Source organism: Rhipicephalus microplus, chromosome 3 (genome assembly GCF_043290135.1).
Source record: "Rhipicephalus microplus isolate Deutch F79 chromosome 3, USDA_Rmic, whole genome shotgun sequence".
Lineage (NCBI taxonomy): Eukaryota > Metazoa > Arthropoda > Arachnida > Ixodida > Ixodidae > Rhipicephalus > Rhipicephalus microplus.
In genome coordinates, this window is record NC_134702.1 from 169579417 (window position 1) to 169599005 (window position 19589).

The 19589-nt window shown below is 42.6% G+C and overlaps 48 non-coding genes across 48 annotated transcripts; all 48 read left to right on the forward strand.

The window, feature by feature from the left end:
* Window positions 1–147: 147 nt before the first annotated feature.
* On the forward strand, window positions 148–219 carry TRNAA-UGC (transfer RNA alanine (anticodon UGC)). The gene has a single exon. It is a non-coding gene; the product is annotated as a tRNA-Ala (tRNA).
* Window positions 220–492: 273 nt separating this feature from the next.
* On the forward strand, window positions 493–564 carry TRNAA-UGC (transfer RNA alanine (anticodon UGC)). Its single transcript has one exon. It is a non-coding gene; the product is annotated as a tRNA-Ala (tRNA).
* A 274-nt stretch (window positions 565–838) lies between these two features.
* On the forward strand, window positions 839–910 carry TRNAA-UGC (transfer RNA alanine (anticodon UGC)). The gene has a single exon. It is a non-coding gene; the product is annotated as a tRNA-Ala (tRNA).
* Window positions 911–1184: 274 nt separating this feature from the next.
* TRNAA-UGC (transfer RNA alanine (anticodon UGC)) lies at window positions 1185–1256 on the forward strand. Its single transcript has one exon. It is a non-coding gene; the product is annotated as a tRNA-Ala (tRNA).
* A 274-nt stretch (window positions 1257–1530) lies between these two features.
* On the forward strand, window positions 1531–1602 carry TRNAA-UGC (transfer RNA alanine (anticodon UGC)). Its single transcript has one exon. It is a non-coding gene; the product is annotated as a tRNA-Ala (tRNA).
* Window positions 1603–1876: 274 nt separating this feature from the next.
* Window positions 1877–1948, forward strand: TRNAA-UGC (transfer RNA alanine (anticodon UGC)). Its single transcript has one exon. It is a non-coding gene; the product is annotated as a tRNA-Ala (tRNA).
* Window positions 1949–2222: 274 nt separating this feature from the next.
* TRNAA-UGC (transfer RNA alanine (anticodon UGC)) lies at window positions 2223–2294 on the forward strand. Its single transcript has one exon. It is a non-coding gene; the product is annotated as a tRNA-Ala (tRNA).
* A 274-nt stretch (window positions 2295–2568) lies between these two features.
* Window positions 2569–2640, forward strand: TRNAA-UGC (transfer RNA alanine (anticodon UGC)). The gene has a single exon. It is a non-coding gene; the product is annotated as a tRNA-Ala (tRNA).
* Window positions 2641–3260: 620 nt separating this feature from the next.
* On the forward strand, window positions 3261–3332 carry TRNAA-UGC (transfer RNA alanine (anticodon UGC)). Its single transcript has one exon. It is a non-coding gene; the product is annotated as a tRNA-Ala (tRNA).
* Window positions 3333–3951: 619 nt separating this feature from the next.
* On the forward strand, window positions 3952–4023 carry TRNAA-UGC (transfer RNA alanine (anticodon UGC)). The gene has a single exon. It is a non-coding gene; the product is annotated as a tRNA-Ala (tRNA).
* Window positions 4024–4297: 274 nt separating this feature from the next.
* Window positions 4298–4369, forward strand: TRNAA-UGC (transfer RNA alanine (anticodon UGC)). The gene has a single exon. It is a non-coding gene; the product is annotated as a tRNA-Ala (tRNA).
* Window positions 4370–4642: 273 nt separating this feature from the next.
* Window positions 4643–4714, forward strand: TRNAA-UGC (transfer RNA alanine (anticodon UGC)). Its single transcript has one exon. It is a non-coding gene; the product is annotated as a tRNA-Ala (tRNA).
* A 274-nt stretch (window positions 4715–4988) lies between these two features.
* TRNAA-UGC (transfer RNA alanine (anticodon UGC)) lies at window positions 4989–5060 on the forward strand. Its single transcript has one exon. It is a non-coding gene; the product is annotated as a tRNA-Ala (tRNA).
* A 270-nt stretch (window positions 5061–5330) lies between these two features.
* Window positions 5331–5402, forward strand: TRNAA-UGC (transfer RNA alanine (anticodon UGC)). The gene has a single exon. It is a non-coding gene; the product is annotated as a tRNA-Ala (tRNA).
* A 274-nt stretch (window positions 5403–5676) lies between these two features.
* On the forward strand, window positions 5677–5748 carry TRNAA-UGC (transfer RNA alanine (anticodon UGC)). The gene has a single exon. It is a non-coding gene; the product is annotated as a tRNA-Ala (tRNA).
* Window positions 5749–6022: 274 nt separating this feature from the next.
* TRNAA-UGC (transfer RNA alanine (anticodon UGC)) lies at window positions 6023–6094 on the forward strand. Its single transcript has one exon. It is a non-coding gene; the product is annotated as a tRNA-Ala (tRNA).
* Window positions 6095–6712: 618 nt separating this feature from the next.
* Window positions 6713–6784, forward strand: TRNAA-CGC (transfer RNA alanine (anticodon CGC)). Its single transcript has one exon. It is a non-coding gene; the product is annotated as a tRNA-Ala (tRNA).
* A 270-nt stretch (window positions 6785–7054) lies between these two features.
* TRNAA-UGC (transfer RNA alanine (anticodon UGC)) lies at window positions 7055–7126 on the forward strand. Its single transcript has one exon. It is a non-coding gene; the product is annotated as a tRNA-Ala (tRNA).
* Window positions 7127–7399: 273 nt separating this feature from the next.
* On the forward strand, window positions 7400–7471 carry TRNAA-UGC (transfer RNA alanine (anticodon UGC)). The gene has a single exon. It is a non-coding gene; the product is annotated as a tRNA-Ala (tRNA).
* A 274-nt stretch (window positions 7472–7745) lies between these two features.
* On the forward strand, window positions 7746–7817 carry TRNAA-UGC (transfer RNA alanine (anticodon UGC)). The gene has a single exon. It is a non-coding gene; the product is annotated as a tRNA-Ala (tRNA).
* A 618-nt stretch (window positions 7818–8435) lies between these two features.
* TRNAA-CGC (transfer RNA alanine (anticodon CGC)) lies at window positions 8436–8507 on the forward strand. Its single transcript has one exon. It is a non-coding gene; the product is annotated as a tRNA-Ala (tRNA).
* Window positions 8508–8777: 270 nt separating this feature from the next.
* On the forward strand, window positions 8778–8849 carry TRNAA-UGC (transfer RNA alanine (anticodon UGC)). The gene has a single exon. It is a non-coding gene; the product is annotated as a tRNA-Ala (tRNA).
* A 273-nt stretch (window positions 8850–9122) lies between these two features.
* On the forward strand, window positions 9123–9194 carry TRNAA-UGC (transfer RNA alanine (anticodon UGC)). The gene has a single exon. It is a non-coding gene; the product is annotated as a tRNA-Ala (tRNA).
* A 274-nt stretch (window positions 9195–9468) lies between these two features.
* TRNAA-UGC (transfer RNA alanine (anticodon UGC)) lies at window positions 9469–9540 on the forward strand. Its single transcript has one exon. It is a non-coding gene; the product is annotated as a tRNA-Ala (tRNA).
* Window positions 9541–9813: 273 nt separating this feature from the next.
* On the forward strand, window positions 9814–9885 carry TRNAA-UGC (transfer RNA alanine (anticodon UGC)). Its single transcript has one exon. It is a non-coding gene; the product is annotated as a tRNA-Ala (tRNA).
* Window positions 9886–10158: 273 nt separating this feature from the next.
* On the forward strand, window positions 10159–10230 carry TRNAA-UGC (transfer RNA alanine (anticodon UGC)). Its single transcript has one exon. It is a non-coding gene; the product is annotated as a tRNA-Ala (tRNA).
* A 273-nt stretch (window positions 10231–10503) lies between these two features.
* TRNAA-UGC (transfer RNA alanine (anticodon UGC)) lies at window positions 10504–10575 on the forward strand. Its single transcript has one exon. It is a non-coding gene; the product is annotated as a tRNA-Ala (tRNA).
* Window positions 10576–10849: 274 nt separating this feature from the next.
* TRNAA-CGC (transfer RNA alanine (anticodon CGC)) lies at window positions 10850–10921 on the forward strand. Its single transcript has one exon. It is a non-coding gene; the product is annotated as a tRNA-Ala (tRNA).
* Window positions 10922–11191: 270 nt separating this feature from the next.
* TRNAA-UGC (transfer RNA alanine (anticodon UGC)) lies at window positions 11192–11263 on the forward strand. The gene has a single exon. It is a non-coding gene; the product is annotated as a tRNA-Ala (tRNA).
* A 274-nt stretch (window positions 11264–11537) lies between these two features.
* Window positions 11538–11609, forward strand: TRNAA-UGC (transfer RNA alanine (anticodon UGC)). The gene has a single exon. It is a non-coding gene; the product is annotated as a tRNA-Ala (tRNA).
* A 270-nt stretch (window positions 11610–11879) lies between these two features.
* TRNAA-UGC (transfer RNA alanine (anticodon UGC)) lies at window positions 11880–11951 on the forward strand. Its single transcript has one exon. It is a non-coding gene; the product is annotated as a tRNA-Ala (tRNA).
* Window positions 11952–12225: 274 nt separating this feature from the next.
* On the forward strand, window positions 12226–12297 carry TRNAA-UGC (transfer RNA alanine (anticodon UGC)). The gene has a single exon. It is a non-coding gene; the product is annotated as a tRNA-Ala (tRNA).
* A 270-nt stretch (window positions 12298–12567) lies between these two features.
* TRNAA-UGC (transfer RNA alanine (anticodon UGC)) lies at window positions 12568–12639 on the forward strand. The gene has a single exon. It is a non-coding gene; the product is annotated as a tRNA-Ala (tRNA).
* Window positions 12640–12912: 273 nt separating this feature from the next.
* TRNAA-UGC (transfer RNA alanine (anticodon UGC)) lies at window positions 12913–12984 on the forward strand. The gene has a single exon. It is a non-coding gene; the product is annotated as a tRNA-Ala (tRNA).
* A 969-nt stretch (window positions 12985–13953) lies between these two features.
* TRNAA-UGC (transfer RNA alanine (anticodon UGC)) lies at window positions 13954–14025 on the forward strand. The gene has a single exon. It is a non-coding gene; the product is annotated as a tRNA-Ala (tRNA).
* Window positions 14026–14299: 274 nt separating this feature from the next.
* Window positions 14300–14371, forward strand: TRNAA-CGC (transfer RNA alanine (anticodon CGC)). The gene has a single exon. It is a non-coding gene; the product is annotated as a tRNA-Ala (tRNA).
* Window positions 14372–14641: 270 nt separating this feature from the next.
* Window positions 14642–14713, forward strand: TRNAA-UGC (transfer RNA alanine (anticodon UGC)). Its single transcript has one exon. It is a non-coding gene; the product is annotated as a tRNA-Ala (tRNA).
* A 273-nt stretch (window positions 14714–14986) lies between these two features.
* On the forward strand, window positions 14987–15058 carry TRNAA-UGC (transfer RNA alanine (anticodon UGC)). Its single transcript has one exon. It is a non-coding gene; the product is annotated as a tRNA-Ala (tRNA).
* A 270-nt stretch (window positions 15059–15328) lies between these two features.
* On the forward strand, window positions 15329–15400 carry TRNAA-UGC (transfer RNA alanine (anticodon UGC)). The gene has a single exon. It is a non-coding gene; the product is annotated as a tRNA-Ala (tRNA).
* Window positions 15401–15674: 274 nt separating this feature from the next.
* Window positions 15675–15746, forward strand: TRNAA-UGC (transfer RNA alanine (anticodon UGC)). The gene has a single exon. It is a non-coding gene; the product is annotated as a tRNA-Ala (tRNA).
* A 616-nt stretch (window positions 15747–16362) lies between these two features.
* Window positions 16363–16434, forward strand: TRNAA-UGC (transfer RNA alanine (anticodon UGC)). Its single transcript has one exon. It is a non-coding gene; the product is annotated as a tRNA-Ala (tRNA).
* Window positions 16435–16707: 273 nt separating this feature from the next.
* TRNAA-UGC (transfer RNA alanine (anticodon UGC)) lies at window positions 16708–16779 on the forward strand. The gene has a single exon. It is a non-coding gene; the product is annotated as a tRNA-Ala (tRNA).
* Window positions 16780–17053: 274 nt separating this feature from the next.
* TRNAA-UGC (transfer RNA alanine (anticodon UGC)) lies at window positions 17054–17125 on the forward strand. Its single transcript has one exon. It is a non-coding gene; the product is annotated as a tRNA-Ala (tRNA).
* A 275-nt stretch (window positions 17126–17400) lies between these two features.
* Window positions 17401–17472, forward strand: TRNAA-UGC (transfer RNA alanine (anticodon UGC)). The gene has a single exon. It is a non-coding gene; the product is annotated as a tRNA-Ala (tRNA).
* A 966-nt stretch (window positions 17473–18438) lies between these two features.
* TRNAA-CGC (transfer RNA alanine (anticodon CGC)) lies at window positions 18439–18510 on the forward strand. The gene has a single exon. It is a non-coding gene; the product is annotated as a tRNA-Ala (tRNA).
* Window positions 18511–18780: 270 nt separating this feature from the next.
* On the forward strand, window positions 18781–18852 carry TRNAA-UGC (transfer RNA alanine (anticodon UGC)). The gene has a single exon. It is a non-coding gene; the product is annotated as a tRNA-Ala (tRNA).
* A 273-nt stretch (window positions 18853–19125) lies between these two features.
* Window positions 19126–19197, forward strand: TRNAA-UGC (transfer RNA alanine (anticodon UGC)). The gene has a single exon. It is a non-coding gene; the product is annotated as a tRNA-Ala (tRNA).
* Window positions 19198–19467: 270 nt separating this feature from the next.
* On the forward strand, window positions 19468–19539 carry TRNAA-UGC (transfer RNA alanine (anticodon UGC)). Its single transcript has one exon. It is a non-coding gene; the product is annotated as a tRNA-Ala (tRNA).
* The last annotated feature ends 50 nt before the right edge of the window (window positions 19540–19589 follow it).

Genomic DNA, 19589 nt, shown 5'->3' on the forward strand with positions numbered 1-19589 from the left:
AAATATGCAGCTTTCCTCAATGAGGAAAAAACTGTATCAGGCAGCAATGACGAGATGATTTTGTTTATTTCAACTATTGAATTATTTTATTGTTAGAACAAGCTGATGAGCACCAAGAAACTTGTTAGTGAGTGTTCCAGATGTAACGGGGGTGTAGCTCAGTGGTGGAGCGCTCGCTTTGCATGTGAGAAGTCTCGGGTTCAATCCCCGGCACCACCAAAGCGCTCTCGACTTTAGCGGTATCTTTTTTATTGCCTATTGTAATACTACGGCACCATGAGTTACCGGTGCGCATATCATGAAATACATTTCATCGAACAGCGCTGCCATTTTCTTTGACTATAGAAGTATGCAGCTTTCCTCAATGAGGAAAAAACTGTATCAGGCAGCAATGACGAGATGATTTTGTTTATTTCAACTATTGAATTATTTTATTGTTAGAACAAGCTGATGAGCACCAAGAAACGCGTTAATGAGTGCCCCAGATGTAACGGGGGTGTAGCTCAGTGGTAGAGCGCTCGCTTTGCATGGGAGAAGTCTCGGGTTTAATCCCCGGCACCTCCAAAGCGCTCTCGACTTTAGCGGTATCTTTTTTTTTGCCTATTGTAATACTACGGCACCATGAGTTACTGGTGCGCATATCAAGAAATACATTTCATCGAACAGCGCTGCCATTTTCTTTGACTATAGAGATAAGCGGCTTTCCTCAATGACGAAAAAAACTGTATCAGGCAGCAATGACGAGACGATTTTGTTTATTTCAACTAATTGATTATTTTATTGTTTGAACAAGCTGATGAGCACCATGAAACTCGTTAGTCAGTGCTCCAGTTGTAACGGGGGTGTAGCTCAGTGGTAGAGCGCTCGCTTTGCATGTGAGAAGCCTCGGGTTATATCCCCGGCACCTCCAAAGCGCTCTCGAATTTAGCGGTATCTTTTTTTATTGCCTGTTGTAATACTACGGCACCACGAGTTACCGGTGCGTATATCATGAAATACATTTCATCGAACAGCGCTGCCATTTTCTTTGACTATAGAAATATGCAGCTTTCCTCAATGATGAAAAAACTGTATCAGGCAGCAATGACGAGATGATTTTGTTTATTTCAACTATTGAATTATTTTATTGTTAGAACAAGCTGATGAGCACCAAGAAACGCGTTAATGAGTGCCCCAGATGTAACGGGGGTGTAGCTCAGTGGTAGAGCGCTCGCTTTGCATGGGAGAAGTCTCGGGTTCAATCCCCGGCACCTCCAAAGCGCTCTCGACTTTAGCGGTATCTTTTTTTATTGCCTGTTGTAATACTACGGCACCTTGAGTTACCGGTGCGCATATCATGAAATACAATTCATCGAACAGCGCTGCCATTTTCTTTGACTATAGAAATAGGCAGCTTTCCTCAATGATGAAAAAACTGTATCAGGCAGCAATGACGATACGATTTTGTTTATTTCAACTAATTGATTATTTTATTGTTTGAACAAGCTGATGAGCACCAAGAAACTCGTTAATGAGTGTTCCAGATGTAACGGGGGTGTAGCTCAGTGGTAGAGCGCTCGCTTTGCATGTGAGAAGTCCCGGGTTATATCCCCGGCACCTCCAAAGCGCTCTCGACTTTAGCGGTATCTTTTTTTATTGCCTGTTGTAATACTACGGCACCTTGAGTTACCGGTGCGCATATCATGAAATACAATTCATCGAACAGCGCTGCCATTTTCTTTGACTATAGAAATAGGCAGCTTTCCTCAATGATGAAAAAACTGTATCAGGCAGCAATGACGATACGATTTTGTTTATTTCAACTAATTGATTATTTTATTGTTTGAACAAGCTGATGAGCACCATGAAACTCGTTAGTCAGTGCTCCAGTTGTAACGGGGGTGTAGCTCAGTGGTAGAGCGCTCGCTTTGCATGTGAGAAGCCTCGGGTTATATCCCCGGCACCTCCAAAGCGCTCTCGAATTTAGCGGTATCTTTTTTTATTGCCTGTTGTAATACTACGGCACCACGAGTTACCGGTGCGTATATCATGAAATACATTTCATCGAACAGCGCTGCCATTTTCTTTGACTATAGAAATATGCAGCTTTCCTCAATGATGAAAAAACTGTATCAGGCAGCAATGACGAGATGATTTTGTTTATTTCAACTATTGAATTATTTTATTGTTAGAACAAGCTGATGAGCACCAAGAAACGCGTTAATGAGTGCCCCAGATGTAACGGGGGTGTAGCTCAGTGGTAGAGCGCTCGCTTTGCATGGGAGAAGTCTCGGGTTCAATCCCCGGCACCTCCAAAGCGCTCTCGACTTTAGCGGTATCTTTTTTTATTGCCTGTTGTAATACTACGGCACCTTGAGTTACCGGTGCGCATATCATGAAATACAATTCATCGAACAGCGCTGCCATTTTCTTTGACTATAGAAATAGGCAGCTTTCCTCAATGATGAAAAAACTGTATCAGGCAGCAATGACGATACGATTTTGTTTATTTCAACTAATTGATTATTTTATTGTTTGAACAAGCTGATGAGCACCAAGAAACTCGTTAATGAGTGTTCCAGATGTAACGGGGGTGTAGCTCAGTGGTAGAGCGCTCGCTTTGCATGTGAGAAGTCCCGGGTTATATCCCCGGCACCTCCAAAGCGCTCTCGACTTTAGCGGTATCTTTTTTTATTGCCTGTTGTAATACTACGGCACCTTGAGTTACCGGTGCGCATATCATGAAATACAATTCATCGAACAGCGCTGCCATTTTCTTTGACTATAGAAATATGCAGCTTTCCTCAATGAGGAAAAAACTGTATCAGGCAGCAATGACGAGACGATTTTGTTTATTTCAACTAATTGATTATTTTATTGTGTGAACAAGCTGATGAGCACCAAGAAACTCGTTAATGAGTGCTCCAGATGTAACGGGGGTGTAGCTCAGTGGTAGAGCGCTCGCTTTGCACGTGAGTAGTTCCGGGTTCAGACCCCGGCACCTCGAAAGCGCTCTCGACTTTAGTGGTATCTTTTTTTTATTGCCTGTTGTAATACTACGGCACCACGAGTTACCGGTGCGCATATCATGAAATACATTTTATCGAACAGCGCTGCCATTTTTTTTACTATAGAAATATGCAGCTTTCTTCAATGAGGAAAAAACTGTATCAGGCAGCAATGACGAGATGATTTTGTTTATTTCAACTAATTGATTATTTTATTGTTTGAACAAGCTGATGAGCACCAAGAAACTCGTTAATGAGTGCTTCAGATGTAACGGGGGTGTAGCTCAGTGGTAGAGCGCTCGCTTTGCATGTGAGAAGCCTCGGGTTCAATCCCCGGCACCTCCAAAGCGCTCTCGAATTTAGCGGTATCTTTTTTTATTGCCTGTTGTAATACTACGGCACCACGAGTTACCGGTGCGTATATCATGAAATACATTTCATCGAACAGCGCTGCCATTTTCTTTGACTATAGAAATATGCAGCTTTCCTCAATGAGGAAAAAACTGTATCAGGCAGCAATGACGAGATGATTTTGTTTATTTCAACTAATTGATTATTTTATTGTTTGAACAAGCTGATGAGCACCAAGAAACTCGTTAATGAGAGCTCCAGATGTAACGGGGGTGTAGCTCAGTGGTAGAGCGCTCGCTTTGCATGTGAGTAGTTCCGGGTTCAGACCCCGGCACCTCGAAAGCGCTCTCGACTTTAGCGGTATCTTTTTTTTATTGCCTGTTGTAATACTACGGCACCACGAGTTACCGGTGCGCATATCATGAAATACATTTTATCGAACAGCGCTGCCATTTTTTTACTATAGAAGTATGCAGCTTTCCTCAATGGTGAAAAAACTGTATCAGGCACCAATGACGAGACGATTTCGTTTATTTCAACTAATTGATTATTTTATTGTTTGAACAAGCTGATGAGCACCAAGAAACTCGTTAATGAGTGTTCCAGATGTAACGGGGGTGTAGCTCAGTGGTAGAGCGCTCGCTTTGCATGTGAGAAGTCCCGGGTTATATCCCCGGCACCTCCAAAGCGCTCTCGACTTTAGCGGTATCTTTTTTTATTGCCTGTTGTAATACTACGGCACCTTGAGTTACCGGTGCGCATATCATGAAATACAATTCATCGAACAGCGCTGCCAATTTCTTTGACTATAGAAATATGCAGCTTTCCTCAATGAGGAAAAAACTGTATCAGGCAGCAATGACGAGATGATTTTGTTTATTTGAACTATTGAATTATTTTATTGTTAGAGCAAGCTGATGAGCACCAAGAAACGCTTTAATGAGTGCCCCAGATGTAACGGGGGTGTAGCTCAGTGGTAGAGCGCTCGCTTTGCATGGAAGAAGTCTCGGGTTCAATCCCCGGCACCTCCAAAGCGCTCTCGACTTTAGCGGTATCTTTTTTATTGCCTATTGTAATACTACGGCACCATGAGTTACCGGTGCGCATATCATGAAATACATTTCATCGAACAGCGCTGCCATTTTCTTTGACTATAGAAATATGCAGCTTTCCTCAATGATGAAAAAACTGTATCAGGCAGCAATGACGAGACGATTTTGTTTATTTCAACTAATTGATTATTTTATTGTGTGAACAAGCTGATGAGCACCAAGAAACTCGTTAATGAGTGTTCCAGATGTAACGGTGGTGTAGCTCAATGGTAGAGCGCTCGCTTTGCATGTGAGAAGCCTCGGGTTCAATCCCCGGCACCTCCAATGCGCTCTCGAATTTAGCGGTATCTTTTTTAATTGCCTGTTGTAATACTACGGCACCACGAGTTACCGGTGCGTATATCATGAAATACATTTCATCGAACAGCGCTGCCATTTTCTTTGACTATAGAAATATGCAGCTTTCCTCAATGATGAAAAAACTGTATCAGGCAGCAATGACGAGACGATTTTGTTTATTTCAACTAATTGATTATTTTATTGTGTGAACAAGCTGATGAGCACCAAGAAACTCGTTAATGAGTGTTCCAGATGTAACGGGGGTGTAGCTCAATGGTAGAGCGCTCGCTTTGCATGTGAGAAGTCCCGGGTTATATCCCCGGCACCTCCAAAGCGCTGTCGACTTAGCGGTATCTTTTTTTATTGCCTGTTGTAATACTACGGCACCTTGAGTTACCGGTGCGCATATCATGAAATACATTTCATCGAACAGCGCTGGCATTTTCTTTGATTATAGAGATAAGCAGCTTTCCTCAATGGTGAAAAAACTGTATCAGGCAGCAATGACGAGATGATTTTGTTTATTTCAACTATTGAATTATTTTGTTAGAACAAGCTGATGAGCACCAAGAAACTCGTTAAAGAGTGCTCGAGATGTAACGGGGGTGTAGCTCAGTGGTAGAGCGCTCGCTTTGCATGTGAGAAGCCTCGGGTTCAATCCCCGGCACCTCCAAAGCGCTCTCGAATTTAGCGGTATCTTTTTTTATTGCCTGTTGTAATACTACGGCACCACGAGTTACCGGTGCGTATATCATGAAATACATTTCATCGAACAGCGCTGCCATTTTCTTTGACTATAGCAATATGCAGCTTTCCTCAATGATGAAAAAACTGTATCATGCAGCAATGACGAGACGATTTTGTTTATTTCAACTAATTGATTATTTTATTGTTTGAACAAGCTGATAAGCACCAAGAAACTCGTTAATGAATGTTCCAGATGTAACGGGGGTGTAGCTCAGTGGTAGAGCGCTCGCTTTGCATGTGAGAAGTCCCGGGTTATATCCCCGGCACCTCCAAAGCGCTCTCGAATTTAGCGGTATCTTTTTTAATTGCCTGTTGTAATACTACGGCACCACGAGTTACCGGTGCGTATATCATGAAATACATTTCATCGAACAGCGCTGCCATTTTCTTTGACTATAGAAATATGCAGCTTTCCTCAATGATGAAAAAACTGTATCAGGCAGCAATGACGAGACGATTTTGTTTATTTCAACTAATTGATTATTTTATTGTGTGAACAAGCTGATGAGCACCAAGAAACTCGTTAATGAGTGTTCCAGATGTAACGGGGGTGTAGCTCAATGGTAGAGCGCTCGCTTTGCATGTGAGAAGTCCCGGGTTATATCCCCGGCACCTCCAAAGCGCTGTCGACTTAGCGGTATCTTTTTTTATTGCCTGTTGTAATACTACGGCACCTTGAGTTACCGGTGCGCATATCATGAAATACAATTCACCGAACAGCGCTGCCATTTTCTTTGACTATAGAAATATGCAGCTTTCCTCAATGAGGAAAAAACTGTATCAGGCAGCAATGACGAGATGATTTTGTTTATTTCAACTATTGAATTATTTTATTGTTAGAACAAGCTGATGAGCACCAAGAAACTTGTTAGTGAGTGTTCCAGATGTAACGGGGGTGTAGCTCAGTGGCCGAGCGCTCGCTTTGCATGTGAGAAGTCTCGGGTTCAATCCCCGGCACCACCAAAGCGCTCTCGACTTTAGCGGTATCTTTTTATTGCCTATTGTAATACTACGGCACCATGAGTTACCGGTGCGCATATCATGAAATACATTTCATCGAACAGCGCTGCCATTTTCTTTCACTATAGAGATAAGCGGCTTTTCTCAATGATGAAAAAAACTGTATCAGGCAGCAATGACGAGACGATTTTGTTTATTTCAACTAATTGATTATTTTATTGTTTGAACAAGCTGATGAGCACCAAGAAACTCGTTAATCAGTGCTCCAGATGTAACGGGGGTGTAGCTCAGTGGTAGAGCGCTCGCTTCGCATGTGAGAAGTCCCGGGTTCCGTCCCCGGCACCTCCAAAGCGCTCTCGACTTTAGCGGTATCTTTTTTATTGCCTATTGTAATACTACGGCACCATGAGTTACCGGTGCGCATATCATGAAATACATTTCATCGAACAGCGCTGGCATTTTCTTTGATTATAGAGATAAGCAGCTTTCCTCAATGGTGAAAAAACTGTATCAGGCAGCAATGACGAGATGATTTTGTTTATTTCAACTATTGAATTATTTTGTTAGAACAAGCTGATGAGCACCAAGAAACTCGTTAAAGAGTGCTCGAGATGTAACGGGGGTGTAGCTCAGTGGTAGAGCGCTCGCTTTGCATGTGAGAAGCCTCGGGTTCAATCCCCGGCACCTCCAAAGCGCTCTCGACTTTAGCGGTATCTTTTTTATTGCCTATTGTAATACTACGGCACCACGAGTTAACGGTGCGTATATCATGAAATACATTTCATCGAACAGCGCTGCCATTTTCTTGGACTATAGAAATATGCAGCTTTCCTCAATGATGAAAAAACTGTATCATGCAGCAATGACAAGACGATTTTCTTTATTTCAACTAATTGATTATTTTATTGTTTGAACAAGCTGATGAGCACCAACAAACTCGTTAATGAATGTTCCAGATGTAACGGGGGTGTAGCTCAGTGGTAGAGCGCTCGCTTTGCATGTGAGAAGTCCCGGGTTATATCCCCGGCACCTCCAAAGCGCTCTCGAATTTAGCGGTATCTTTTTTAATTGCCTGTTGTAATACTACGGCACCACGAGTTACCGGTGCGTATATCATGAAATACATTTCATCGAACAGCGCTGCCATTTTCTTTGACTATAGAAATATGCAGCTTTCCTCAATGATGAAAAAACTGTATCAGGCAGCAATGACGAGACGATTTTGTTTATTTCAACTAATTGATTATTTTATTGTGTGAACAAGCTGATGAGCACCAAGAAACTCGTTAATGAGTGTTCCAGATGTAACGGGGGTGTAGCTCAATGGTAGAGCGCTCGCTTTGCATGTGAGAAGTCCCGGGTTATATCCCCGGCACCTCCAAAGCGCTGTCGACTTAGCGGTATCTTTTTTTATTGCCTGTTGTAATACTACGGCACCTTGAGTTACCGGTGCGCATATCATGAAATACAATTCACCGAACAGCGCTGCCATTTTCTTTGACTATAGAAATATGCAGCTTTCCTCAATGAGGAAAAAACTGTATCAGGCAGCAATGACGAGATGATTTTGTTTATTTCAACTATTGAATTATTTTATTGTTAGAACAAGCTGATGAGCACCAAGAAACTTGTTAGTGAGTGTTCCAGATGTAACGGGGGTGTAGCTCAGTGGCCGAGCGCTCGCTTTGCATGTGAGAAGTCTCGGGTTCAATCCCCGGCACCACCAAAGCGCTCTCGACTTTAGCGGTATCTTTTTATTGCCTATTGTAATACTACGGCACCATGAGTTACCGGTGCGCATATCATGAAATACATTTCATCGAACAGCGCTGCCATTTTCTTTCACTATAGAGATAAGCGGCTTTTCTCAATGATGAAAAAAACTGTATCAGGCAGCAATGACGAGACGATTTTGTTTATTTCAACTAATTGATTATTTTATTGTTTGAACAAGCTGATGAGCACCAAGAAACTCGTTAATCAGTGCTCCAGATGTAACGGGGGTGTAGCTCAGTGGTAGAGCGCTCGCTTCGCATGTGAGAAGTCCCGGGTTCCGTCCCCGGCACCTCCAAAGCGCTCTCGACTTTAGCGGTATCTTTTTTATTGCCTATTGTAATACTACGGCACCATGAGTTACCGGTGCGCATATCATGAAATACATTTCATCGAACAGCGCTGGCATTTTCTTTGATTATAGAGATAAGCAGCTTTCCTCAATGGTGAAAAAACTGTATCAGGCAGCAATGACGAGATGATTTTGTTTATTTCAACTATTGAATTATTTTGTTAGAACAAGCTGATGAGCACCAAGAAACTCGTTAAAGAGTGCTCGAGATGTAACGGGGGTGTAGCTCAGTGGTAGAGCGCTCGCTTTGCATGTGAGAAGCCTCGGGTTCAATCCCCGGCACCTCCAAAGCGCTCTCGACTTTAGCGGTATCTTTTTTATTGCCTATTGTAATACTACGGCACCACGAGTTAACGGTGCGTATATCATGAAATACATTTCATCGAACAGCGCTGCCATTTTCTTGGACTATAGAAATATGCAGCTTTCCTCAATGATGAAAAAACTGTATCATGCAGCAATGACAAGACGATTTTCTTTATTTCAACTAATTGATTATTTTATTGTTTGAACAAGCTGATGAGCACCAACAAACTCGTTAATGAATGTTCCAGATGTAACGGGGGTGTAGCTCAGTGGTAGAGCGCTTGCTTTGCATGTGAGAAGTCCCGGGTTATATCCCCGGCACCTCCAAAGCGCTCTCGACTTTAGCGGTATCTTTTTTTATTGCCTGTTGTAATACTACGGCACCTTGAGTTACCGGTGCGCATATCATGAAATACAATTCATCGAACAGCGCTGCCATTTTCTTTGACTATAGAAATATGCAGCTTTCCTCAATGATGAAAAAACTGTATCATGCAGCAATGACAAGACGATTTTCTTTATTTCAACTAATTGATTATTTTATTGTTTGAACAAGCTGATGAGCACCAAGAAACTCGTTAATGAGTGTTCCAGGTGTAACGGGGGTGTAGCTCAATGGTAGAGCGCTCGCTTTGCATGTGAGAAGTCCCGGGTTATATCCCCGGCACCTCCAAAGCGCTGTCGACGTAGCGGTATCTTTTTTTATTGCCTGTTGTAATACTACGGCACCTTGAGTTACCGGTGCGCATATCATGAAATACAATTCATCGAACAGCGCTGCCATTTTCTTTGACTATAGAAATATGCAGCTTTCCTCAATGAGGAAAAAACTGTATCAGGCAGCAATGACGAGATGATTTTGTTTATTTGAACTATTGAATTATTTTATTGTTAGAACAAGCTGATGAGCACCAAGAAACGCTTTAATGAGTGCCCCAGATGTAACGGGGGTGTAGCTCAGTGGTAGAGCGCTCGCTTTGCATGGAAGAAGTCTCGGGTTCAATCCCCGGCACCTCCAATGCACTCTCGAATTTAGCGGTATCTTTTTTATTGCCTGTTGTAATACTACGGCACCACGAGTTACCGGTGCGTATATCATGAAATACATTTCATCGAACAGCGCTGCCATTTTCTTTGACTATAGAAGTATGCAGCTTTCCTCAATGATGAAAAAACTGTATCAGGCAGCAATGACGAGACGATTTTGTTTATTTCAACTAATTGATTATTTTATTGTGTGAACAAGCTGATGAGCACCAAGAAACTCGTTAATGAGTGTTCCAGATGTAACGGGGGTGTAGCTCAATGGTAGAGCGCTCGCTTTGCATGTGAGAAGTCCCGGGTTATATCCCCGGCACCTCCAAAGCGCTGTCGACTTAGCGGTATCTTTTTTTATTGCCTGTTGTAATACTACGGCACCTTGAGTTACCGGTGCGCATATCATGAAATACAATTCACCGAACAGCGCTGCCATTTTCTTTGACTATAGAAATATGCAGCTTTCCTCAATGAGGAAAAAACTGTATCAGGCAGCAATGACGAGATGATTTTGTTTATTTCAACTATTGAATTATTTTATTGTTAGAACAAGCTGATGAGCACCAAGAAACTTGTTAGTGAGTGTTCCAGATGTAACGGGGGTGTAGCTCAGTGGTGGAGCGCTCGCTTTGCATGTGAGAAGTCTCGGGTTCAATCCCCGGCACCACCAAAGCGCTCTCGACTTTAGCGGTATCTTTTTTATTGCCTATTGTAATACTACGGCACCATGCGTTACCGGTGCGCATATCATGAAATACATTTCATCGAACAGCGCTGCCATTTTCTTTCACTATAGAGATAAGCGGCTTTTCTCAATGATGAAAAAAACTGTATCAGGCAGCAATGACGAGACGATTTTGTTTATTTCAACTAATTGATTATTTTATTGTTTGAACAAGCTGATGAGCACCAAGAAACTCGTTAATCAGTGCTCCAGATGTAACGGGGGTGTAGCTCAGTGGTAGAGCGCTCGCTTCGCATGTGAGAAGTCCCGGGTTCCGTCCCCGGCACCTCCAAAGCGCTCTCGACTTTAGCGGTATCTTTTTTATTGCCTATTGTAATACTACGGCACCATGAGTTACCGGTGCGCATATCATGAAATACATTTCATCGAACAGCGCTGGCATTTTCTTTGATTATAGAGATAAGCAGCTTTCCTCAATGGTGAAAAAACTGTATCAGGCAGCAATGACGAGATGATTTTGTTTATTTCAACTATTGAATTATTTTGTTAGAACAAGCTGATGAGCACCAAGAAACTCGTTAAAGAGTGCTCCAGATGTAACGGGGGTGTAGCTCAGTGGTAGAGCGCTCGCTTTGCATGTGAGAAGCCTCGGGTTCAATCCCCGGCACCTCCAAAGCGCTCTCGAATTTAGCGGTATCTTTTTTTATTGCCTGTTGTAATACTACGGCACCACGAGTTACCGGTGCGTATATCATGAAATACATTTCATCGAACAGCGCTGCCATTTTCTTTGACTATAGAAATATGCAGCTTTTCTCAATGATGAAAAAACTGTATCAGGCAGCAATGACGAGACGATTTTGTTTATTTCAACTAATTGATTATTTTATTGTTTGAACAAGCTGATGAGCACCAAGAAACTTGTTAATGAGTGTTCCAGATGTAACGGGGGTGTAGCTCAGTGGTAGAGCGCTCGCTTTGCATGTGAGAAGTCCCGGGTTCCATCCCCGGCACCACCAAAGCGCTCTCAACTTTAGCGGTATCTTCTTTATTGCCTAATGTAATACTACGGCACCATGAGTTACCGGTGCGCATATCATGAAATACATTTCATCGAACAGCGCTGCCATTTTCTTTGACTATAGATATAAGCAGCTTTCCTCAATGGTGAAAAAACTGTATCAGGCAGCAATGACGAGATGATTTTGTTTATTTCAACTATTGAATTATTTTGTTAGAACAAGCTGATGAGCACCAAGAAACTCGTTAAAGAGTGCTCCAGATGTAACGGGGGTGTAGCTCAGTGGTAGAGCGCTCGCTTTGCATATGAGAAGCCTCGGGTTCAATCCCCGGCACCTCCAAAGCGCTCTCGAATTTAGCGGTATCTTTTTTTGTTGCCTGTTGTAATACTACGGCACCTTGAGTTACCGGTGCGCATATCATGAAATACAATTCATCGAACAGCGCTGCCAGTTTCTTTGACTATAGAAATATGCAGCTTTCCTCAATGAGGAAAAAACTGTATCAGGCAGCAATGACGAGATGATTTTGTTTATTTTAACTATAGAATTATTTTATTGTTAGAACAAGCTGATGAGCACCAAGAAACGCTTTAATGAGTGCCCCAGATGTAACGGGGGTGTAGCTCAGTGGTAGAGCGCTCGCTTTGCATGTGAGAAGCCTCGGGTTCCATCCCCGGCACCACCAAAGCGCTCTCAACTTTAGCGGTATCTTTTTTATTGCCTATTGTAATACTACGGCACCACGAGTTACCGGTGCGTATATCATGAAATACATTTCATCGAACAGCGCTGCCATTTTCTTTGACTATAGATATAAGCAGCTTTCCTCAATGGTGAAAAAACTGTATCAGGCAGCAATGACGAGATGATTTTGTTTATTTCAACTATTGAATTATTTTGTTAGAACAAGCTGATGAGCACCAAGAAACGCTTTAATGAGTGCCCCAGATGTAACGGGGGTGTAGCTCAGTGGTAGAGCGCTCGCTTTGCATGTGAGAAGCCTCGGGTTCCATCCCCGGCACCACCAAAGCGCTCTCAACTTTAGCGGTATCTTTTTTATTGCCTATTGTAATACTACGGCACCACGAGTTACCGGTGCGTATATCATGAAATACATTTCATCGAACAGCGCTGCCATTTTCTTTGACTATAGAAATATGCAGCTTTCCTCAATGATGAAAAAACTGTATCAGGCAGCAATGACGAGACGATTTTGTTTATTTCAACTAATTGATTATTTTATTGTTTGAACAAGCTGATGAGCACAAAGAAACTCGTTAATGAGTGTTCCATATGTAACGGGGGTGTAGCTCAGTGGTAGAGCGCTCGCTTTGCATGTGAGAAGTCCCGGGTTATATCCCCGGCACCTCCAAAGCGCTCTCGACTTTAGCGGTATCTTTTTTTATTGCCTGTTGTAATACAACGGCACCTTGAGTTACCGGTGCGCATATCATGAAATACAATTCCTCAAACAGCGCTGCCATTTTCTTTGACTATAGAAATATGCAGCTTTCCTCAATGATGAAAAAACTGTATCAGGCAGCAATGACGAGACGATTTTGTTTATTTCAACTAATTGATTATTTTATTGTTTGAACAAGCTGATGAGCACAAAGAAACTCGTTAATGAGTGTTCCATATGTAACGGGGGTGTAGCTCAGTGGTAGAGCGCTCGCTTTGCATGTGAGAAGTCCGGGGTTTCATCCCCGGCACCTCCAAAGCGCTCTCGACTTTAGCGGTATCTTTTTTTATTGCCTGTTGTAATACTACGGCATCACGAGTTACCGGTGCGCATATCATGAAATACATTTCATCGAACAGCGCTGCCATTTTCTTTCACTATAGAGATAAGCGGCTTTCCTCAATGATGAAAAAAACTGTATCAGGCAGCAATGACGAGACGATTTTGTTTATTTCAACTAATTGATTATTTTATTGTTTGAACAAGCTGATGATCACCAAGAAACTCGTTAATCAGTGCTCCAGATGTAATGGGGGTGTAGCTCAGTGGTAGAGCGCTCGCTTTGCTTGTGAGTAGTCCTGGGTTCAGACCCCGGCACCTCGAAAGCGCTCTCGACTTTAGCGGTATCTTTTTTTTATTGCCTGTTGTAATACTACGGCACCACGAGTTACCGGTGCGCATATCATGAAATACATTTCATCGAACAGCGCTGCCATTTTCTTTCACTATAGAGATAAGCGGCTTTCCTCAATGATGAAAAAAACTGTATCAGGCAGCAATGACGAGACAATTTTGTTTATTTCAACTAATTGATTATTTTATTGTTTGAACAAGCTGATGAGCACAAAGAAACTCGTTAATGAGTGTTCCATATGTAACGGGGGTGTAGCTCAGTGGTAGAGCGCTCGCTTTGCATGTGAGAAGTCCCGGGTTATATCCCCGGCACCTCCAAAGCGCTCTCGACTTTAGCGGTACCTTTTTTTATTGCCTGTTGTAATACTACGGCACCTTCAGTTACCGGTGCGCATATCATGAAATACAATTCATCGAACAGCGCTGCCATTTTCTTTGACTATAGAAATATGCAGCTTTCCTCAATGATGAAAAAACTGTATCAGGCAGCAATGACGAGACGATTTTGTTTATTTCAACTAATTGATTATTTTATTGTTTGAACAAGCTGATGAGCACCAAGAAACTCGTTAATCAGTGCTCCAGATGTAACGGGGGTGTAGCTCAGTGGTAGAGCGCTCGCTTCGCATGTGAGAAGTCCCGGGTTCCGTCCCCGGCACCTCCAAAGCGCTCTCGACTTTAGCGGTATCTTTTTTATTGCCTATTGTAATACTACGGCACCATGAGTTGCCGGTGCGCATATCATGAAATACATTTCATCGAACAGCGCTGGCATTTTCTTTGATTATAGAGATAAGCAGCTTTCCTCAATGGTGAAAAAACTGTATCAGGCAGCAATGACGAGATGATTTTGTTTATTTCAACTATTGAATTATTTTGTTAGAACAAGCTGATGAGCACCAAGAAACTCGTTAATGAGTGTTCCAGATGTAACGGGGGTGTAGCTCAATGGTAGAGCGCTCGCTTTGCATGTGAGAAGTCCCGGGTTATATTCCCGGCACCTCCAAAGCGCTGTCGACTTAGCGGTATCTTTTTTTATTGCCTGTTGTAATACTACGGCACCTTGAGTTACCGGTGCGCATATCATGAAATACAATTCACCGAACAGCGCTGCCATTTTCTTTGACTATAGAAATATGCAGCTTTCCTCAATGAGGAAAAAACTGTATCAGGCAGCAATGACGAGATGATTTTGTTTATTTCAACTATTGAATTATTTTATTGTTAGAACAAGCTGATGAGGACCAAGAAACTTGTTAGTGAGTGTTCCAGATGTAACGGGGGTGTAGCTCAGTGGTGGAGCGCTCGCTTTGCATGTGAGAAGTCTCGGGTTCAATCCCCGGCACCTCCAAAGCGCTCTCGACTTTAGCGGTATCTTTTTTATTGCCTATTGTAATACTACGGCACCATGAGTTACCGGTGCGCATATCATGAAATACATTTCATCGAACAGCGCTGGCATTTTCTTTGATTATAGAGATAAGCAGCTTTCCTCAATGGTGAAAAAACTGTATCAGGCAGCAATGACGAGATGATTTTGTTTATTTCAACTATTGAATTATTTTGTTAGAACAAGCTGATGAGCACCAAGAAACTCGTTAAAGAGTGCTCCAGATGTAACGGGGGTGTAGCTCAGTGGTAGAGCGCTCGCTTTGCATGTGAGAAGCCTCGGGTTCAATCCCCGGCACCTCCAAAGCGCTCTCGAATTTAGCGGTATCTTTTTTTATTGCCTGTTGTAATACTACAACACCACGAGTTACCGGTGCGTATATCATGAAATACATTTCATCGAACAGCGCTGCCATTTTCTTTGACTATAGAAATATGCAGCTTTTCTCAATGATGAAAAAACTGTATCAGGCAGCAATGACGAGACGATTTTGTTTATTTCAACTAATTGATTATTTTATTGTTTGAACAAGCTGATGAGCACCAAGAAACTCGTTAATGAGTGTTCCAGATGTAACGGGGGTGTAGCTCAGTGGTAGAGCGCTCGCTTTGCATGTGAGACGTCCCGGGTTCCATCCCCGGCACCACCAAAGCGCTCTCAACTTTAGCGGTATCTTTTTTATTGCCTATTGTAATACTACGGCACCATGAGTTACCGGTGCGCATATCATGAAATACATTTCATCGAACAGCGCTGCCATTTTCTTTGACTATCGAGATAAGCAGCTTTCCTCAATGTTGAAAAAACTGTATCAGGCAGCAATGACGAGATGATTTTGTTTATTTCAACTATTGAATTATTTTGTTAGAACAAGCTGATGAGCACCAAGAAACTCGTTAAAGAGTGCTCCAGATGTAACGGGGGTGTAGCTGAGTGGTAGAGCGCTCGCTTTGCATATGAGAAGCCTCGGGTTCAATCCCCGGCACCTCCAAAGCGCTCTCGAATTTAGCGGTATCTTTTTTTATTGCCTGTTGTAATACTACGGCACCTTGAGTTACCGGTGCGCATATCATGAAATACAATTCATCGAACAGCGCTGCCAGTTTCTTTGACTATAGAAATATGCAGCTTTCCTCAATGAGGAAAAAACTGTATCAGGCAGCAATGACGAGATGATTTTGTTTATTTTAACTATAGAATTATTTTATTGTTAGAACAAGCTGATGAGCACCAAGAAACGCTTTAATGAGTGCCCCAGATGTAACGGGGGTGTAGCTCAGTGGTAGAGCGCTCGCTTTGCATGTGAGAAGCCTCGGGTTCCATCCCCGGCACCACCAAAGCGCTCTCAACTTTAGCGGTATCTTTTTTATTGCCTATTGTAATACTACGGCACCACGAGTTACCGGTGCGTATATCATGAAATACATTTCATCGAACAGCGCTGCCATTTTCTTTGACTATAGAAATATGCAGCTTTCCTCAATGATGAAAAAACTGTATCAGGCAGCAATGACGAGACGATTTTGTTTATTTCAACTAATTGATTATTTTATTGTTTGAACAAGCTGATGAGCACAAAGAAACTCGTTAATGAGTGTTCCATATGTAACGGGGGTGTAGCTCAGTGGTAGAGCGCTCGCTTTGCATGTGAGAAGTCCCGGGTTATATCCCCGGCACCTCCAAAGCGCTCTCGACTTTAGCGGTATCTTTTTTTATTGCCTGTTGTAATACAACGGCACCTTGAGTTACCGGTGCGCATATCATGAAATACAATTCCTCAAACAGCGCTGCCATTTTCTTTGACTATAGAAATATGCAGCTTTCCTCAATGATGAAAAAACTGTATCAGGCAGCAATGACGAGACGATTTTGTTTATTTCAACTAATTGATTATTTTATTGTTTGAACAAGCTGATGAGCACAAAGAAACTCGTTAATGAGTGTTCCATATGTAACGGGGGTGTAGCTCAGTGGTAGAGCGCTCGCGTTGCACGTGAGAAGTCCCGGGTTCCATCCCCGGCACCTCCAAAGCGCTCTCGACTTTAGCGGTATCTTTTTTTATTGCCTGTTGCAATACTACGGCATCACGAGTTACCGGTGCGCATATCATGAAATACATTTCATCGAACAGCGCTGCCATTTTCTTTCACTATAGAGATAAGCGGCTTTCCTCAATGATGAAAAAAACTGTATCAGGCAGCAGTGACGAGACGATTTTGTTTATTTCAACTAATTGATTATTTTATTGTTTGAACAAGCTGATGAGCCCCAAGAAACTCGTTAATCAGTGCTCCAGATGTAACGGGGGTGTAGCTCAGTGGTAGAGCGCTCGCTTTGCATGTGAGAAGTCCCGGGTTTCATCCCCGGCACCTCCAAAGCGCTCTCGACTTTAGCGGTATCTTTTTTTATTGCCTGTTGTAATACTACGGCATCACGAGTTACCGGTGCGCATATCATGAAATACATTTCATCGAACAGCGCTGCCATTTTCTTTCACTATAGAGATAAGCGGCTTTCCTCAATGATGAAAAAAACTGTATCAGGCAGCAATGACGAGACGATTTTGTTTATTTCAACTAATTGATTATTTTATTGTTTGAACAAGCTGATGATCACCAAGAAACTCGTTAATCAGTGCTCCAGATGTAATGGGGGTGTAGCTCAGTGGTAGAGCGCTCGCTTTGCTTGTGAGTAGTCCTGGGTTCAGACCCCGGCACCTCGAAAGCGCTCTCGACTTTAGCGGTATCTTTTTTTATTGCCTGTTGTAATACTACGGCACCACGAGTTACCGGTGCGCATATCATGAAATACATTTCATCGAACAGCGCTGCCATTTTCTTTCACTATAGAGATAAGCGGCTTTCCTCAATGATGAAAAAAACTGTATCAGGCAGCAATGACGAGACAATTTTGTTTATTTCAACTAATTGATTATTTTATTGTTTGAACAAGCTGATGAGCACAAAGAAACTTGTTAATGAGTGTTCCATATGTAACGGGGGTAGCTCAGTGGTAGAGCGCTCGCTTTGCATGTGAGAAGTCCCGGGTTATATCCCCGGCACCTCCAAAGCGCTCTCGACTTTAGCGGTACCTTTTTTTATTGCCTGTTGTAATACTACGGCACCTTCAGTTACCGGTGCGCATATCATGAAATACAATTCATCGAACAGCGCTGCCATTTTCTTTGACTATAGAAATATGCAGCTTTCCTCAATGATGAAAAAACTGTATCAGGCAGCAATGACGAGACGATTTTGTTTATTTCAACTAATTGATTATTTTATTGTTTGAACAAGCTGATGAGCACCAAGAAACTCGTTAATCAGTGCTCCAGATGTAACGGGGGTGTAGCTCAGTGGTAGAGCGCTCGCTTCGCATGTGAGAAGTCCCGGGTTCCGTCCCCGGCACCTCCAAAGCGCTCTCGACTTTAGCGGTATCTTTTTTATTGCCTATTGTAATACTACGGCACCATGAGTTACCGGTGCGCATATCATGAAATACATCTCATCGAACAGCGCTGGCATTTTCTTTGATTATAGAGATAAGCAGCTTTCCTCAATGGTGAAAAAACTGTATCAGGCAGCAATGACGAGATGATTTTGTTTATTTCAACTATTGAATTATTTTGTTAGAACAAGCTGATGAGCACCAAGAAACTCGTTAAAGAGTGCTCCAGATGTAACGGGGGTGTAGCTCAGTGGTAGAGCGCTCGCTTTGCATGTGAGAAGTCCCGGGTTATATTCCCGGCACCTCCAAAGCGCTGTCGACTTAGCGGTATCTTTTTTTATTGCCTGTTGTAATACTACGGCACCTTGAGTTACCGGTGCGCATATCATGAAATACAATTCACCGAACAGCGCTGCCATTTTCTTTGACTATAGAAATATGCAGCTTTCCTCAATGAGGAAAAAACTGTATCAGGCAGCAATGACGAGATGATTTTGTTTATTTCAACTATTGAATTATTTTATTGTTAGAACAAGCTGATGAGCACCAAGAAACTTGTTAGTGAGTGTTCCAGATGTAACGGGGGTGTAGCTCAGTGGTGGAGCGCTCGCTTTGCATGTGAGAAGTCTCGGGTTCAATCCCCGGCACCTCCAAAGCGCTCTCGACTTTAGCGGTATCTTTTTTATTGCCTATTGTAATACTACGGCACCATGAGTTACCGGTGCGCATATCATGAAATACATTTCATCGAACAGCGCTGGCATTTTCTTTGATTATAGAGATAAGCAGCTTTCCTCAATGGTGAAAAAACTGTATCAGGCAGCAATGACGAGATGATTTTGTTTATTTCAACTATTGAATTATTTTGTTAGAACAAGCTGATGAGCACCAAGAAACTCGTTAAAGAGTGCTCCAGATGTAACGGGGGTGTAGCTCAGTGGTAGAGCGCTCGCTTTGCATGTGAGAAGCCTCGGGTTCAATCCCCGGCACCTCCAAAGCGCTCTCGAATTTAGCGGTATCTTTTTTTAATGCCTGTTGTAATACT